Genomic DNA, 17,388 nt, shown 5'->3' on the forward strand with positions numbered 1-17,388 from the left:
CCATCTGTAAAAGCTTGTCGTTATAAAAGATTTTTAGATAAGACTTTTGCTTATCAGTTAGGGAAAATGAATTCCTGGTTAAGTTCTTTGATTCCTCAAACTCAATCATATCATGCCTTTAGAAAGTTATTGAAAACCTATTTGTTTGATAAGTTTGTATCATGATTATTGTCTTAACTTGTTTACATCTAAGTTTCACTGATTGTACAGTCCTTCTTGATTGTTAACCGCCCGGAACTCATGGTTGGACGATATACAAGAATAAAGTTATTATTATCCCAATAAAATGGCCAGTCACTTGTATTTGGGCGAGCCGTTCTGATGCTGTCCTATTCATTAAAGGATGATAGAAACGCTCCCAAGACCTTGAATATTTAACTACACTTTTGTGTTAGTTTCCTTGGCTTCCTCTAGAGATAGAAATAAGAGCTGAGAAGTTATGTAGCCTGTCCACATAGTTATTTAGACCAAGCACACAAATCTTGCGCCAACTTCTAATGACCTGAAAATACCGACAGGCCTGCCATATTCATGTATGCTAAAGGCACGTTTTATGCATGCCCTTCTTGGCAGACCTGGACCACTGAACCTCCAACCCCCCCACCAGTGAAAATTGGCAGGAGGAATGCCCACTCTCTCATGCCTCAGAAACCTGGACCCCCCCCCCACATACACACTCCCAACCTACCTCCCATGAAGATTGTCAGCAGGAGGGATGCCCACTCCCTCCTGTTTTGGACACCTGACCCCCCCCCCTTCACAATCCCAACCCTCCCCCATGAAGATCAAGGCCATCCGGATCCCCCCAACTCTAGTCCTCTCCTGTGAAGATCGTCGACAGAAGGAATGCCCACTCCTTTCTGCCTCGGCCACCCAGACTCCTCCCTTCTCCCTACCCCTGTACCTTATACAGAAGGCAGCAGGAGGAATGCTCAGTCCATCCTGCCGGCAGGGCAGCCTCTTCAAAATGCCAGACATTCCCTCTCCAGGTGCATCCTGGGATGTACCAGGAGGGGCCTAAGGCCTTAACTGGCTCAGGCGCCTATGGCCCTACAACGACCAATAGGATTTTAACAACAATTTTTGTACATCCAGGTCTGACTGTGCTTTCGAAAGATTAGGTTCTTACCTTACTAATTTACTTTCTTGTCCAGGAACAGAGCGTGAATTTACAAGTGGGTTATGCAAATATGGTCGCCAGACAGCTTGTAGGAAGCTTCATTATATAATGTTTTCAGCCCCTCCACTCTTACCTCATGAGTGCCCTCAGAATCCAGTTTGTCAGAAAGCAGACAGTCACCCGTAGAGGATACAGGTAAAGGAGGGGTATGGGGAAACTCCCTGACAAATCAGTCTAATCTGCTCATAAGATGAAATATCAAAACAATCAGAAACAATTGAAACAGGTTAATAAACAGTATAAACCTGAAATAAACCATGCTATAAGGAGACACAGTCTGTATTACCAAAGGGGGGTGCTACACTAGGAACCTGTAGGGATATTTCCGTATTCACACCTGAAGGTTAGGCCTCTATGATGTCATCAAGCCTGAACCATTGTTTCAAGAATCTCTCTCTGCAAGCAACTTTCCAGCATGAATTTTGCAAGAAGTAAGAAGTACACAGCTTTGCTGTTTTTGCCTGATGCATTATGGGGATGTACCCGAATGTTGCTATTCAAGGGCATTCATCTGTGCTTTAATAATGGGACAGTGTGAATCTTGAAGAAATTATTCTGTTCTTATCTGTCTAACGGCCCTGGGTCTTCCAGCATATATGATACTTTATACAGAAAGGCTATTCATCAAGTTCTGTTTCTGGATTGGTCCGAGGAAGTCATCTGATGAGATTCAAGAAAAGAAAGGTGCTAATTAATTAATAATTAGTTAGTCTGTGATAAGGTCCGGGGAAGCTCAGATCTGCTCACAGATGTTCTATATGTAAACTTTTTCTTTCAATAATTAGACCTGTAAGTTACCTCGTGTGATTCTCTGCCTAAGAGATAGAAATTCGGACATTTAAAAACTGTTCTGAATTTAGCACAGATAAACGGAACTCATTGCTGATGATTTATAGCCTCATCAAGGATTTTCAACACGTGTAACTTTTACAACGGTATTCCTGATGTCTTTCAGCTGACAAGAAGTTTTCTCTTCCACCTAATTGTGCCGGAGAGGCTAATTAAGGGTGAGCATACGGAAATTACTTTTATTAGCTTGGGAATTAGATAGGAATCAATTGTGATAAAGGTAAAGGGTTGGAAAGTTACCTGGGTGATAATATAATCATTTGTTAATCAGGGATTATTATTATAAGGAATAGTGTGTGTGTTTAACAAGAAGTTTTACTTAATTGTCTAACCATTAGATTGTGACAATCATGTACTGCGTTTCATTTGTGTAATTAGATATTTTGAACAATCTTTAGATTCTGCAGCTGGCTTGTGAATTATATTTTTCTATTTTCATAAAAAAGATATTTCTCATTAGCCTGGTTTTTTTTTTTTGTTGTATAATTAGACCTTGATATTTGAACTTGAATAAGAGGTTATGGTTTTCTCTAGACCACTTAACAGAGACGTAACGTGTTTATAATACCGCTAAGTGAACCATAAATCCTTCTACAAACCCCCAAGGTAGAGAATGACATAGTGACAAAATTCATCACCATTCCATCCCTGCTGATAACTGCGGGAAACCATCCCGTGTCATTCTTTAGTGTCTGTCTCAACTTCAATCCTTCTACACCAGCATTCTTCAATGCAAAGCTTGATGGTCAGTGGTTGTGCCCATTCATACTCTGATTTTTCCCTCTCTCCTTAAAGAATAACATGGAGATGGCTTCCTGTGGGGACAGGAATGGTGATGAATTTTCTCACTGTGTCATTCTCTGCCTCAAGGCAAAGTGCTTAATGTATTTGGATGGTACACTTAGAAAGGCTGTTCAAAAACCATAAGTCCAGCTTACCAGTACATATTAAGGCAGATAATCGGTGAATCAGCAATTCTCAGAGCAGGTTCCAGAAATAGAGAATGGATTTACAAGAAAGAAAATTAGCAAAGGTAAGAACCTAATCTTTCATTCCTGTGCAATCCCGCTCTATTTCTGGACAAGTGGGATGTAACAGAGCAGTCCCGTAGAGTCAGGGTAGGACTGATGAGTCTGCTGCCAAAACGGAGGAACCAAAAGCAGCATCTTGCTTGGCTACCACATTGATCCTGTAAAAACTGGTGAAAGTATGCAAAAAGGATTAGGTAGCAGCTCTGCAAATCTCCAAACAGATCCCCGAAGAAATGCCTCAAGGGTCATTCCATGTCAAGTGATCAGATTCTTGGAAAGTGCCCTGCATGACCATCACGGATTTTGATGAAACTTCATATGCAGAGTCCACCATGTCTCAAACGAACTTTGGTAAAGTTTTAGTTTCGCCTGTGGAATATTTGTGGAGATATAGCCATTTGTTTGACCCCATACCACAATGAAATACAGTACGACAATGACATTCTGACAACTTTGAGACACAATATCTCCCAAGCTGTGTTTCCAAAAAAACTGAAACTTAGCTACCCTGCACAACTTTTTGAGCTCTGTTCATTGTTACCAATAACAATTTTTGCCGAGCACTGATTGAATGCCTGAATTACAGTAAACTTGGCCGAAAAAATTAGTGCTCCAAAAAAAGTCAAAGTTTGACATTACTTAGCTCCCACAATAATTGAGTAATAAATGCGAAATTTGGCGCATAATGTCTCAGTACAACGTTGTTTTCAAAAGTACAATTTCAATCTCCAAGCTCTTTCCATTAGTTTACAAATTAAGTGTAAAGTTGCTAATTTGTGTAAAAAGGCCAAAAATAGGGAATTTTCAGCCTGCTTTTACAGAAAAATACCTTTTAGAAACTCTTTCAAATCAGTCTCATTAGAAAGAACATATTTCAAACCCCCTAGAAAAGTGGACTTCATTTTTCAACGCAGGTTAACAATGGCTGAAAAAGTGGGACAAAGTTGGGAGACGTTGCCACGGCAACAACCTCTATTTCAACATAGTTCTGTCATTTTTAAAGTTACAGTTTTGTATTGACGTAGTATTACTACTACTCTATTGCGTTGGTCCATGGTGACATTGTCACTACCAGTTCAAGAGTTTGAACTGGCAACCCCATCGCCATAGGGGTCACGCCCGATAGCTGTGCAATACCAGCCACGGGTGGGCCACTTCGTCCAGGTTTCCAAGCCTCGCATTTGGTTTCTTTGTCAAGGTTCCAAAGCCTTTTGTTGGTATCTTTCTGGTTCCAAAGCCAATGATTAGGGTGTCTTATCCTAGGTTCCCAAGCCTAAATTGGGTATCTTATATGGTTCCCAAGCCGAAGTGAAGTCCACTTTGATTTTAACTGCCAGCAATCTTTATAACATTCTGTTAAATTTTTGAGCCACTTTCTTCAATGCAGTTTCTGGAAATTGATATTGGCGGCCGGATGATGTAACTGAAGGGGCACAAAGCATGCAGATGAGGTGTTTCTCTGGAACCCAACAAACATCTTGCCTTTCTGGCCAATAAAACGAATGAGCTGGACCGTGAGGATGCATAAATTTTATCAATGCATCATTTTGTTCAATTGAGACTTCAACAACGTTGCCTATCCACCATTGATTATCGTAAGTACAGGCAACGTAGCAACCAGGAAAGATTTCGGACACTTTCAAATTTGGAATGGCAGTATCAGAAATTTTGGCAACAAAATTTATTGTGTCATTTGAAATTTTGCTGACACGAACCGAGTTTGAGTCGACTGGTACAAATTGGTGGTGCTCTCTGGTACCGGCTACTGTGCTGCTTTCATGCCATCTTTCTTCTTGAAACTTTTTGCTTTCTTCAATTTCTTCTTTTGGAACATAAATGTATTTAACTCCGTGTATATTTTGGTCACAAAAGTTAAATAGAACCTTTGGCGTCAATATTTGATCCGTTGATGGTCTTTGGAGGCTAGCCCGGGCAGCCAGTCATTTAGTTGTTCCACCAACTCCATCGCAGGGTGATTTTCCGTGGCTAGTTCCAAAAAAATTCCATTCAGCCTCAATGTTGAAATCATTTCTGTGATTGCACAAATTCACAAAGTCCTCGCTGTGTTAGCCAGTCCTGGATATTTTCCTGCCTGGTCAATCCTCCCTGTGTTAGCCAGTCCTGGATATTTTCCTGCCTGGTCAATCCTCGCTGTGTTAGCCAGTCCTGGATATTTTCCTGCCTGGTCAATCCTCGCTGTGTTAGCCAGTCCTGGATATTTTCCTGCCTGGTCAATCCTCGCTGTTTTAGCCAGTCCTGGATATTTTCTTGCCTGGTCAATCCTCGCTGTGTTAGCCAGTCCTGGATATTCAGCGGCACTCCCCCACCCCTCCTTTTATAAAGCCATAGCGCGGTTTTTAGTGCTGGCTGTGGTGGTGACATCTCTGATGCTCATAGAATTCCATGAGCGTCGGAGCTGTTACCGCTATGGCTGGTGCTGGGAACCGCGCTATGGTTTTGTAAAAGGGGGTAAACTAGATAGTACAGCTTAATCTCTCCATTAACCAAAGCAAAACAGGAGATGCTACCTTCCCAAAGGTCAAAAGGTGAAAAGAGCGGTGAAGGTGACCTAAGGAGCTCAATAACTTTATTCCATCAATTGAGACTCGACACGTACATGTTTTGTCTCTATGGCTTGCTTAAGGAGTCTAATAATAAAATAACATAGATCAACATGAAACACATAATAACAATATTAAAGGATATACTAATCACTAATACTTTATAATTAAAATAAAGTTCATTGGTCACATATTTGAATCGTGGAGGGAAAATTTGTTGGTACATAAATTTGACTTATGGCGGGAAAGTCCATTAGACACGATTTTAAATTTTGGTGGGAAGCTGGAAACGTTGAGATGGAGGGAGAAGACGTTTGCCCTCGGCCCCAGTCCTTTTTGCGCTAAATTACTTTTGGATGAGCGATTGCCATGCTTTGTTTATAGACAGCCCTTTATCTCCATTGAAGTTATTGTGATATCTTGCTATCTCTATTGCTTCTTTGAGTCTTCTCGGCTACCAGGACTTCAAACTTTCGAATAATAAAAGAACAAGAGGGCACTCGGAAAAGTTGATAGGAGACAGATTCAAAACAAATACTAGGAAGTTCTTTTTTACCCAACGTGTGGTGGACACCTGGAATGCGCTTCCAGAGGACGTGATTGGGCAGAATACGGTACTGGGGTTCAAGAAAGGATTAGACAAATTCCTACTGGAAAAGAGGATAGAGGGGTATAGATAGATTACTGCACAGGTCCTGGACCTGCTGGGCCACCGCGTGAGCGGACTGCTGGGCACGATGGACCTAGGGTCTGACCCAGCAGAGGCATTTCTTATGTTCTTATGTTCTTGTAGTTTTTATATTGTGCTGCTGAGCCGTCACTGAAGTAGTATATTTTGGTAATGTTTGTTTGAGTTACCAAAAATTCGATCAACTTTTGAATAAACACGTGTACAGATATCGTATCATGTTGCATATGATCAGAAATAATGCAACAGTTTACAACTTGCAATGTGCCCACTTCATTGAGGTAATATGCAACAAAACGTTTAAGTATGTCACTGGTCGCATCAAGGTAGAAGATGATGTTTTCCTTCTTAGGGGACCCCGCTGAAAATAAAGGGCAGGAAGTTTCATGGCGACACCAGGAAGTACTTCTTCACTGAAAGAGTGGTGGACAGCTGGAATAAGCTCCCAGTACAGGTGGTTGAGACCAGCAGCGTGCCAGTTTTTAAGAACAGTTGGGATGCTCATGTCGGATCTCTACGAGGGAAAAGGTCATCAGAGAGTGATTAACTAGGGGGGTGGATCAATGAAGTGGGCAGACTCGATGGGCCTTGGCCCTTTTCTGCCTTCACTTTCTATGTTTCTATGATCTTGTTTGACGAACTTGCTACACTTCTTCACGGGAGTAAACAGGCGGATAGACAAGGGTGATCCTTTTGATCTTGAGATGCGGTTTGCGTCCAGCTTAAAGTGTGATCGGATTGCTATACACCCTGAGGCAGCAGAGATGTGAAACGCTGGCCATCGTCGGTGTACCGATCAACCAATTGATAAGTGGAAATTATCCTCTATCTTTACACCATAGTCCTGCTTTAAGTTCACTATTGTCGGGAGCTGGTCTGGAGGTTTTTTGCCAGTGAGGTGCTCGCCCGACCACCTTGGACCACCATTGTGGTGGTGGAAGGGTTCCAATCTGAGGCTTTTTCCTCCAGTGATTTGAAACTCCCTTAATTGGAACTATAGCAGCACTAACCTTCTATGACATCCTATTCATATTTCTAGTGAAAGTGTTTGCTATAACATTATTGATTTTTCACATTTCCGGGTTATTTTTTTACTGTCGTAATATATGTCATTGCAGTATGGGGTCAAACAAATGGCTATATCTCCACGAATATTCCACAGGCGAAACTAAAATTTTACCAAAGTTCGTTTGATACATGTGGGACTTTGTGCATAAAGTTTTATCAAAATCCGTGATGGTCATGCAGGGAGCCCTTGATCACTTGACATGGAATAACCCTCAAGTAGGATGAGCCCACACTGAAAGGGGAGGGCTTCTTTCCAGCCGCTATGTAGGTGAAGAAATAGCCACAAGGATTCATCTTGAAATGGTGGGTTTTTAAGCCGGCCTGCTGTTCTGGGCAGGACCCACCAGTACGAACAGATAGTCAGAGACCCGAAACTCATTTATGACCTCCAGATACCACAACAACCCAATGACCGCAACATCTGGTCCTGTGCCCTCAAATCGGAGGAAGTAAAGTTAGGAAGTCAAACCTCTTGGTTAATGTGGAAGGTAGAGACCATTTTCAGAAGAAAGGAGGGAACAATGTGCAAAAATATGTCGGAATCCATGAGCCTACGAAAGGGGTCCTGACAGGCAGAATAGGTCCTGAAGCTCAGAGACCCTGCAGGCAGAAGTAATGGCTACCAGGAAGACAGTCTTGACAGTAAGATCCATTAAGGATGACTGCTTCAAGGGCTCATAAGGCGAATGAACCAGAGACCAGAGAGCAAGTTGAGATTCCAAGTCAGACAGGGTAACCACAGTGGGGGCTGAGGCCTGAGTGCGCCCCTCAAAAACCGAACGTCTAGATAAGCAGCCAAGGAGCCTCTCAGAGGCTTGGGACCCAGGTAGGAGAGATCGGCAAGCTGGACCCGAAGAGAAGCTACAGCCAGTCCCTTTGCCAATCTGTCCTGAAGGAACTCCAGTATCAGAGGTACTGAAGGTATAGATGCTTCATAACATCTCCAAGCTTTCGCATAAGCCACCGTAGTTGACTTATTTTTGCTGCGAAGAAGCATGGCAATCACAGCTGAAGAATAACCTTTGTGGACTAAGGCCGCACTCATTAGCCAGACCGTAAAACCAAAGCGGTCCAGATCCTGAAGCGCAATTGGGCCCTGCATGTGAAGATGAGGATGACAAGGAAGTCTGAGACCCTTATCCAGCTGCAAACGAACCATATCAGTTTACCACTGATGCCTTGGACAGTTGGGCACTACGAAAATCACCCAACTCATGTGCTGTGATCCATCTCAATAGATCATGGGCCAAGGAGGAAAGATGAAAAGAACACCCTCCAGTGGCCAAGGCCCAGTGCATCCAAGCCTTAACTGCCGATTGTGCAATGGCGACTGAAAAAGTGATCTACCTTGTTGAACGCCTTCACAATGAGGACAAACGTGGGACGACCCCAGCACTCCACTATGCAGTCGAAGGTCCTCCAGGACAGAGACCACTCCTTGGGGGTCCAAAGTCTGACTGATATAATCCGCTTGGACATTACTGTTCACCCCGGCCATATGTGCTGCTGAAAGTATAAATTTATGATCTATGCTCTACCTTTTCTAAAGGATAAGTACCTAAGATTTGAATGAGGCTGTGGTTATTTCCCCTTATAATCCTAATTGTACTTTCCCATATATGTTGCTTTCCTATAATTAATGTAGTTCTGATGGCGATAATTGATTTATGCAGAATATAAGGGGGGAGGCCCATAACCAATATGTATTAGATATACTTTTAGTTAAGACTTTAAAAGACACTAATATTATATGAAAGATGTAGCTGAATAATAGAAATCCTTCAGAAATTTGTGACACAGCAAAGACAGCATGCAGAGTACATATTTTTCCTTAAAAGAACAAAAAATTTTGGTTTAATGTCTGAACAAAATGCTGGAGTCATAACATAACAGACCCTGAAAATAAGCTAAAGGTCACACTGATATATTTGTCGCTTGAAGAGTTAGGGGAAATCATATGACCATAACCATGTGATTGTAGCCTACAGGAATGTATTGCTTAGCATTTGAGTTAGCATGTGATGAGTTAAGTCATTGTTGCTAAGCAAAATACTAACAAAGTAAAATTAACCAGAAATCATGTGACTTGAATAGAACCAATAGAATATTGTTGAAGTATGTAATTTGTAAATGGATTGTAATTGGATGATGTACCAACTACATGTAATATAATAAAGCCCTAAGCACACATGTGCACTCCCACCTGCGTGCTCCCATTTTCCATGCGCTGTAGGGCACCGCAGGTAGGAGTGCGCGCATTCGCGAGAATCCCCCTAGGCGGATGTCGGTCGTGGCGCTGTCGGCGGCTGCAGGCTGCGGCAGATGATGGCTGAAGCCTGGCTGGAGGAGGACAAGGAGGAGCTGCGAGAGCTCCACAGAGGCAAGAGGTGAGGAGAGAGAGACAGATGGATGAGAAGGACAGAGGGGCTACTAGGGGGACCAGGAGTGATGGTAGGGGATAGGAAGAGATAGACTTCAGGGAGTGTGGAGGGGCAGGAGAGAGAGATGGTCTTGGGGAAGGACAGAGGGGGACAGGAATGAGAAAGATGGTAAAAGAGGTGAAACAGGGTCAGAGAGAGATGGTAGAGGGTGTGAAAGGGGGAAAGGGAGAGACGAAAATGGTAGGACCACTGCTGCTTTGAGGCACTGAGGGAGGAAAGGTTGGTACGTCAGGACTGCTGCTGTTGCCTCGGGTAAGTAAAGACCCTGTCAGGAGGGCCAAAAGGGTACAAAGGAAATGGTGAAAGGTGAGGTGGTGGGACTGGGATCAGTGGGAGGCAGGGTCCGGGCATGATAGAGGCGAGGCATGGGTGGGGTCAGAGTCAGGATCAGGGTATAGGTGGGGCTTATTCTAGCACTTGTTACTGTAACAAATGTAACGGGCTAAAACACTTCTGGTGATGCAGGTAGGTCGTGACCTGTTTGGGCCGCCGCGCGAGCGGACTGCCGGGCAGGATGGACCTATGGTCTGACCCGGCGGAGGCACTGCTTATGTTCTTATGTTCTTATGTTCTTAATAATGAATTAATTTGTCATTATCCTAAGAAAATGGCCAGTCAGCTGTATTTGAGAAGACCATTATTTTGGAGGATGCAGAAATGCTTCTCAAAGTTTTGACTATTAGCTACACTTTTGTGTGGAATTCTTTGATCTCCTCTAAGATAGAATTAAGAACTGAGGGTTATATTTAAGAACTTAGGGGTATGTATGTAGCCTGTTCATATAGTTATTTCAGCCAAACAGTTCTACCCCAGTCCCTTTTGTATCAAGTTAGTCATTATCTGACTCTGTCTAGATTTTAAGCTGTAATATAATGACTGTTTTTTCATGTACATCGCTTAGATTTTATAGGTGATATCAAATTTTAAATAAACCTGAAACAAGGTGGTTTTCCACCCACTGTAAGAGAAGCTGGGTCTCCATGCTCAGTGAGGTGCTCTTGGTGTCCCCTAGACGATTGATGTAAGCCACCGCCGAGAAGACACACATGACTCGATTCCGGAGACGATTTTCAAACTGAAGGAGAGCCAGACGAATCGCCTGAAGCCCCAGGCAATTGATCGGCTATTTCCTCTTGGAAGGGGACCACTGGCCCTGAACCGAACTGTCCAAACAAACAGCACCCCAGCCGAAGAGGCTGACATCCATCATCAGGATCATCCACTTGGAGAACTGAGGGGAAGCCCCCGGGACAAGGTAAGAGGCTAGACTGTTATGAGCCTCTGCCAGCCAGGGTAGTTGGGAAGTCCTGTTGCAGACTTCAGAGGGAAATAAATGCATCCTGCAGGGGGTACAGGTGAACTCTGGCCCAAGGAACCACATCGATCATCGCCACCATGGACCACAGAACCTGAAGATACTGCCAGGCCACTGGGGCCAAAGTGGCCAGAAAAGCACCGATTAGCTGGTGGAGCTTCACCAAGCACTGTGGGCAGGAACACCTTGATCATACCCGTGTGGAATTGAACTCCCAAGTATTCTAAGTCCTGCATTGGCTCAAGGTGACTCTTTTGGAAATTGATCACCCAGCTCAGGTACTGAAGCAGTTCAACAACCTGACGAACTGCCTGATGCACCTCAGACTCTGGTCAAACAGTCACCTTGATACGGTTGGACCAGGACTCCTAGGGTTCACACCACAAACTGGTAATGCTTCTGCAGCATGTGGAACCTCAATAATCTCATGTGTTCCTAAAAGATGGGAATATGGAGATAGGCCCACAGAAGCTAAGAATTCTCCTGGATACACAGAGGCGATCACTGAATACACTGTTTCTATCTGGAAACGAGACACATTGACCACTTTCAGGTCCAGGATTGGCCTCCAGTCTTTGGAGTCTCTCTTTGGCACAATGAAGTATATCGAGTATCTGCCAGAGCCCAAGTCATGCTCCTGAACGCTCTAGGACTACAATGTCTAGCAATCTTTGACCTTGGCCTCCACCAGGCCGCATTCTCTGGCCTCCCTGCAGGTGAATCCAGAGAAAACTCTGCCAGGGGACGATGAAATTCAAGCTTGTAGCTGTGTTGAAGAACTTCTAGAACTCAATGGTTCAAGGTGATTGCCTTTCACTTTGCCAGAAAAGCCGAGAGCTGCCCTCAAATCTGTGGAGGAGCAGTCAGATGCCTGGCATCAGAACTGTTTCTTAGAGGCCACAGCTGGATGGTTCCCCATCGATGGCTGGTGCTGGGAGCTACCGAACATCTGTTTGATTGAAAAAGCTGCCCTGAGGAGCCCCCATAGTAACATAACATTACATTAGGGATTTCTATTCCGCCATTACCTTGCAGTTAAAGGCGGATTACAAAAGAATTATCCAAGATGTATTACAACAAGAACTTACAAAAAAAAATTGGTCATTTTCAAAAAGAGTGAGAAATGGGTAAGGTTATTTGTTTGGGGTAGTTGGCTTTAGTGAGAGGTGGAGTTTGAGACTTGCGGTATTATTTCTTTTTTCAGAGTTTTCTTGAAGAGTATGGTCTTTATTTCTTTTCTAAAAGTCTTGTAGTCGAGGGATGCCATCAATAGATTGGCGATTTGGTTGTCTAGTTTGGCTGCTTGAGTGGCCAGGAGGCCATCATATAGTTTTTTCCGTTTGACCTCCTTAATTGGGGGGTATGAGAATGGGGTGTGAGTTTTCCTATGTCTGGTTGCGGTGTTGTGGATGAGGCGGTTATAACATAACATAAAAACTCACTTGTATACCGTAAATACCGTTAAGTTCTATGTGGTTCACAGAGATTAGCAATACAAATGAATAAACAACCAGTATCTAACTTCCAAAATATTCTGTAAAAAGATGCGTCTTTAAAGCACGTTGAAATTGTTGATACAAATTTGAAAGTGTGAATATGTGAGTCAGATCCCTAATCCATGAGGCTACCTGGAAGGACAACAATCGTTCCTGGAATTTCTTATATTTGCATCCCTTTGAAGAAGGAAATGAGAATAGTGAGTGAGATTTTCTAGAATGTTTAGAATTTGTAATGATGAAAGATTCTATAAGATACTCTTGAGATTAGACCTGTTAATGCCTTAAAACAAATACAGCCGAATTTAAATTTAATCTATGCTTCAACTGGAAGCCAATGCAGTTGATAGAAATCGGTGACATGATCATACTTCTTTAGATCAAAAATGAATCTAACTGCAGTATTCTGTATTATACGCAGTCTTTGAAGAGTTTTTTGAGCTCCAGCAAGATGGATGATGTTACAATAATCAAGCGGATTAAGGACCAATGATTGGACTAATAGTCGAAAGGAACTGATATCAAAATATGCTATAATAGTTCTTAGTTTCCATAGAGTATAGAAACCCTTTCGAACCAATGAATCAACCTAATTTTTCATGGTAAGGGTTCGATCTAGAAATACACCAAGTATCTTTATAGTTGGTCGGATGCTGTAGACTTTATCATTTAAAGCAATAGATGTAACATCATCATTTAAATTTGGAGATTAAAAAAAAAAAAAAAAAAAAAAGGTTTTTTTCTGTATTAATTTTCAATTTGAATTCTACCATCCAAGATTCAAATGTCTGGAGAATCTCCACAAAAGTTTGATTTATTTGAGAGAAAGAAGTATGTATAGGAATTAAAACAGTAATGTCATCTGCATAGCTAAATAATTTGATTTTGTAATGAGATAATCTATTGCCTAAAGAGGCCAAATAGATGTTAAATAGCAGTGGGGACAAAGAAGATCCCTGGGATACTCCACAAGGATTACTCCAACTTTTTGAGAATGTCTGAAGAGATGAAAGCTAGGGTGCCTCGATCCCCTGGAGGGTCAGGGCCTACTATCTGGCAAGGACTGGGGTTTACAGTCCTGCACAGTAGCTATAAGGTCATCCAAACCTTTGCCAAACAGCAATTGCCTTCTAAAAGGCAATCTGCTCAGGGTTGCCTTAGAGAACTGGACACTGGACCACTGACAGATCCACAATCTCATACGCGCCACAACAGAATTGACCGACAGCTTGCCAAACACTTTGAAAATGTCGTTCAGGGCATCCGCCATCTAATCCACTGCTGAGATCTGTCAGGATCATGGGGATAAGCTCTGTCAGGATCATGAATGATAAGCTCTGGCCACAAAAGCAGCCGTCAATGCCTTCAGCCTGGCACCTGAGTCAAAGAGGTCCTGAGTGTCTTTCAACACTACCCCACCATTGCAGGGGAGATAAGTGAGCTTAGTAACCTGAGCCAGCGAGGAATTGACATTTGGGGATGCATAGTATTGGTTAAAGGTGTCTCCCATTGGATAGAGCCTGGACAGGGCTCTGGTGCATTTCAAGGGAAACTCAGGCATCTCCCACATGTCCTTGAGCATCTTGACTATGTCTGGATGATCAGAGAAGGTGGCAGATTACGGTTTGTCATTACTCATGAGAGAGGAATCTGTGGAAGCAGACTGATCAACCTCCAACCTCAAATCCTGTAGGGACCTAGAGATCAAATCAACCAGGTTTGTGGGTTTGAAAAATCTCTGCACCATAGGATCCTCACCCAGATCTGCGAACCCTCCCAGATCCTGATCCTGGAGATCCGCAAGCGTTGCAACATCCCCCGTGGTAGTAGTGCCAGTCTTTATGAGTAAAGGCATGGTCAGTGTGTCCAGGTCATCTGCGGGATCCTCTGGGGAGACTGAGCTGGACATCCGTGTCCCAGGAAGGAAGTACCCCCATAGCGGAGTGGACATCTGAGGAGACACAGAAGGTGCTTTTTTCTTTTCCAAATAAGCTTGATATATCATGTTAAGGAGAAAACCCATCATTTGAGGCTGCGTTTAGCTGGGACCGCAAGGGTGCTATCCACGGGGCCCCCTTTCGACTTTTTAGGGTGCCCTTGGTCAGAAAGATTGGTCAGGGATTGAAGGAACTTAGGCCATTAAAATTTCACCCCCTGCTGTGCCGCAGAGCATATGGAACATGGCTGCCTGCCGAACAGCCATCCACTGCAAATAGGGCATGAATCCAAAGAATTTTGCCATAGGGAGTCCATCTGAGTAGTTTTCTTGCAAAAAAGAAGCTTGTAGAAACCAAAAATAACTTTAAATTAAATTCAGGAAAATCCAAAATGGCTGTCACGGGCGTAATTTACCATAAAAAAAAACAGCCTGGGAAAAGCACAGGAACCCCCAGAACATGTGATTTGGGGATTTTAGGGGGGGAGGAAGTAGGAGGGTGGGGCTCATTCCCAAACTGCCCAAAATCCACTTTTGGAGACCCCCCTCAGAATCATTAAAAACAGGCTGGCAACTCTATACCAACTGTGCTATGAGGTGCTGGAAACTGCAGGCAATGAAGCTGAAACAGCTTACAGGGAGATCTTCTGCCTCAACAAGAATGCAAGCTGGACTGCTGGTCTTCTAACTACCCTACAGGCCCGATAGCAATGACTGGAGACCTCCGCCACCACCAGACACCCGTGGATGCAACCTGGCAGAGGAAAGCAGTCGGTTCCGATCCCAGGCACACCTCCACGGAAGAGAATGACACAGGGACAAATTTATCCCTGTCCCCGCAGAAACTCAATTTCACCATCTCATCCCCATAAGTTTTGTTGCCATCCCTGTCCCATTCCTGTAAGTTCTGTCTTAACCACACAAGCCTTGAACACTTATGATTTTAAAGTGTTTGAGGCTTCTGCAGAAGAGGACAGAGCTTTCAGGTATGGGGCAGGGACAGGAAAAGAACTCGCAGGGATGGGACAGAAAAATGAGTTCCCATGGGGACGGGAAAAATTTGTCCTTGTGTTATTCCCTACTCCATAGAGCCACACAGCCTGTGCTCAGACCCACTAGCAGACCAACCTTGGGGGGTAGGGGGGGAGCAAACTCTCAAGGGAACAGTCCCTGAGCCCTGATGCGAAAGTGCAGGCTTTCCAGAGGGTGCACTGCTAGGCAGTCAGCCCCCTGGAAACAGACTTCCCACAAAGTCTGCGATCTCTCGCAGTCAGAGCTGTCTCCATGGGGGAACCTTGTAGCACATACGTGCAAATCACAATCAAAAAGACTGCGTTTTAAAGAAAAATAAACACGAGCAGAAAAGTCTAGCACCTACTGTCTGGCTTGTAGGAATGCAACTGAATTCCTGAGGGCACTAAGAGGAGAGATGCTGAAAACATTATGTAAATGAAGCTTCCTATAAGCTATCTGACGACCATAGTTGACTCATTTGTCCAGGAACAGAGCGGGATTGTACAAGAAATAGGTATTAGATAAATCAGAGCAAACCTTCAAGTCCAAATTTGACTAGTAAATCTGTTTTACAAAATTTGAATGAGTACTATGCATGATACAGAAAGATCATACCTATTACTCTGCAGTTAATGACTCCTTTAGTAAAACTGACTATTCACTTCTCTCTTCAGACTTTCAATCTTCTGTTTTAGATAGTTCTATAGCAGTGGTCTCAAACTCGCAGCCCGGGGGCCACATGCAGGGCCTGCTAGGTACTATTTTGAGGCCCTCAGTATGTTTATCATAATCACAAAAGTAAAATAAAACAGTTTCTTGATCATAGCTATAAATCACAATATTATTATTAAGAATTAGCCAAAAGGAAAGATTTATAAACTATAAAGAGCTATACCTCATGCAAAATTGTCATTTCCTTAATAAGATACTTTTCCAATTATGCTCCCATTAGTTTTCTCCTGGAGTTAGGTGGGTGGAGAAGAGAGTGGGTAAAGGGTGCCACCACCCAAACGCCTCTCACCCTCGCTACGCCACTGTGCACAAATGGCTTTTTCAAACATGAGAATTTGTTGATTTGCACTAGGTTTGGACTGTTTGGAGGATTTACAGGTTTTATCTCTTGCAACATGCTTGTGTTGCAGGTGAAATATCACCTGCGCAGTCCCCAGGGCCCCCGATGCTATTTATGCTGGAATCAGGTCAGAGGGCACTAGAAGACCCTCTTTGGAGGTCAAAAACATTGAATCTGGGCAAGCCTCACACCCCTCGTAGGCCGCAGTACACGTGGAACATGGCTGTGCTTCCAACAGCCATCCACCGCAAATGAGGCATGAATCTATGACATCCTGCCCCGGGGTGGTCATCTATGTGGTTTTCTTTCAAAAAGCCACCGAGGGCCTATTTTGATTAAAAATAGCCCAGAAAAACCACAGAGAACTCTAAAAAAAAATGGTGATTTTAGGATTGGGTGGAGGTACACCATGCAGTAAAACCACCTAAAAAAAAACCCCTTTTAAAGACCCACTTCCCCCCCCCACTCCAATATCTCTGATTCAAGCTGTCAGCTGGTACTCACAGAAACATGTGCTGACAGGAAAGCACTGCAGACACAGCTGAAACAAGCTCACAGGGAGATCCTCTGCCTCAACTTGCTGGAAAGCTGAACTTTGAATCTTCTGATTGCCCCACCAGCCTGACGTTCTCAGCCATCACCTCCACTACCCTCGGACACACTGTGTCGCCTGGCAGAGGAATGCAGTCTGGTCCTGATCACGGGCACATCTCCACAGAACCACACAGCCTGCGCTC

At 43.6% G+C, this 17,388-nt stretch overlaps 1 protein-coding gene across 7 annotated transcripts in view; it reads right to left on the reverse strand.

Annotated features, from left to right (window-relative positions):
- Positions 1-17,388, reverse strand: part of MKRN1 (makorin ring finger protein 1) — a 552,914-nt gene that overhangs the window by 176,226 nt on the left and 359,300 nt on the right. The window lies entirely within an intron of this gene.

The sequence above is a fragment of the Geotrypetes seraphini genome, chromosome 9, assembly GCF_902459505.1.
Source record: "Geotrypetes seraphini chromosome 9, aGeoSer1.1, whole genome shotgun sequence".
In the NCBI taxonomy this organism is placed as follows: domain Eukaryota; kingdom Metazoa; phylum Chordata; class Amphibia; order Gymnophiona; family Dermophiidae; genus Geotrypetes; species Geotrypetes seraphini.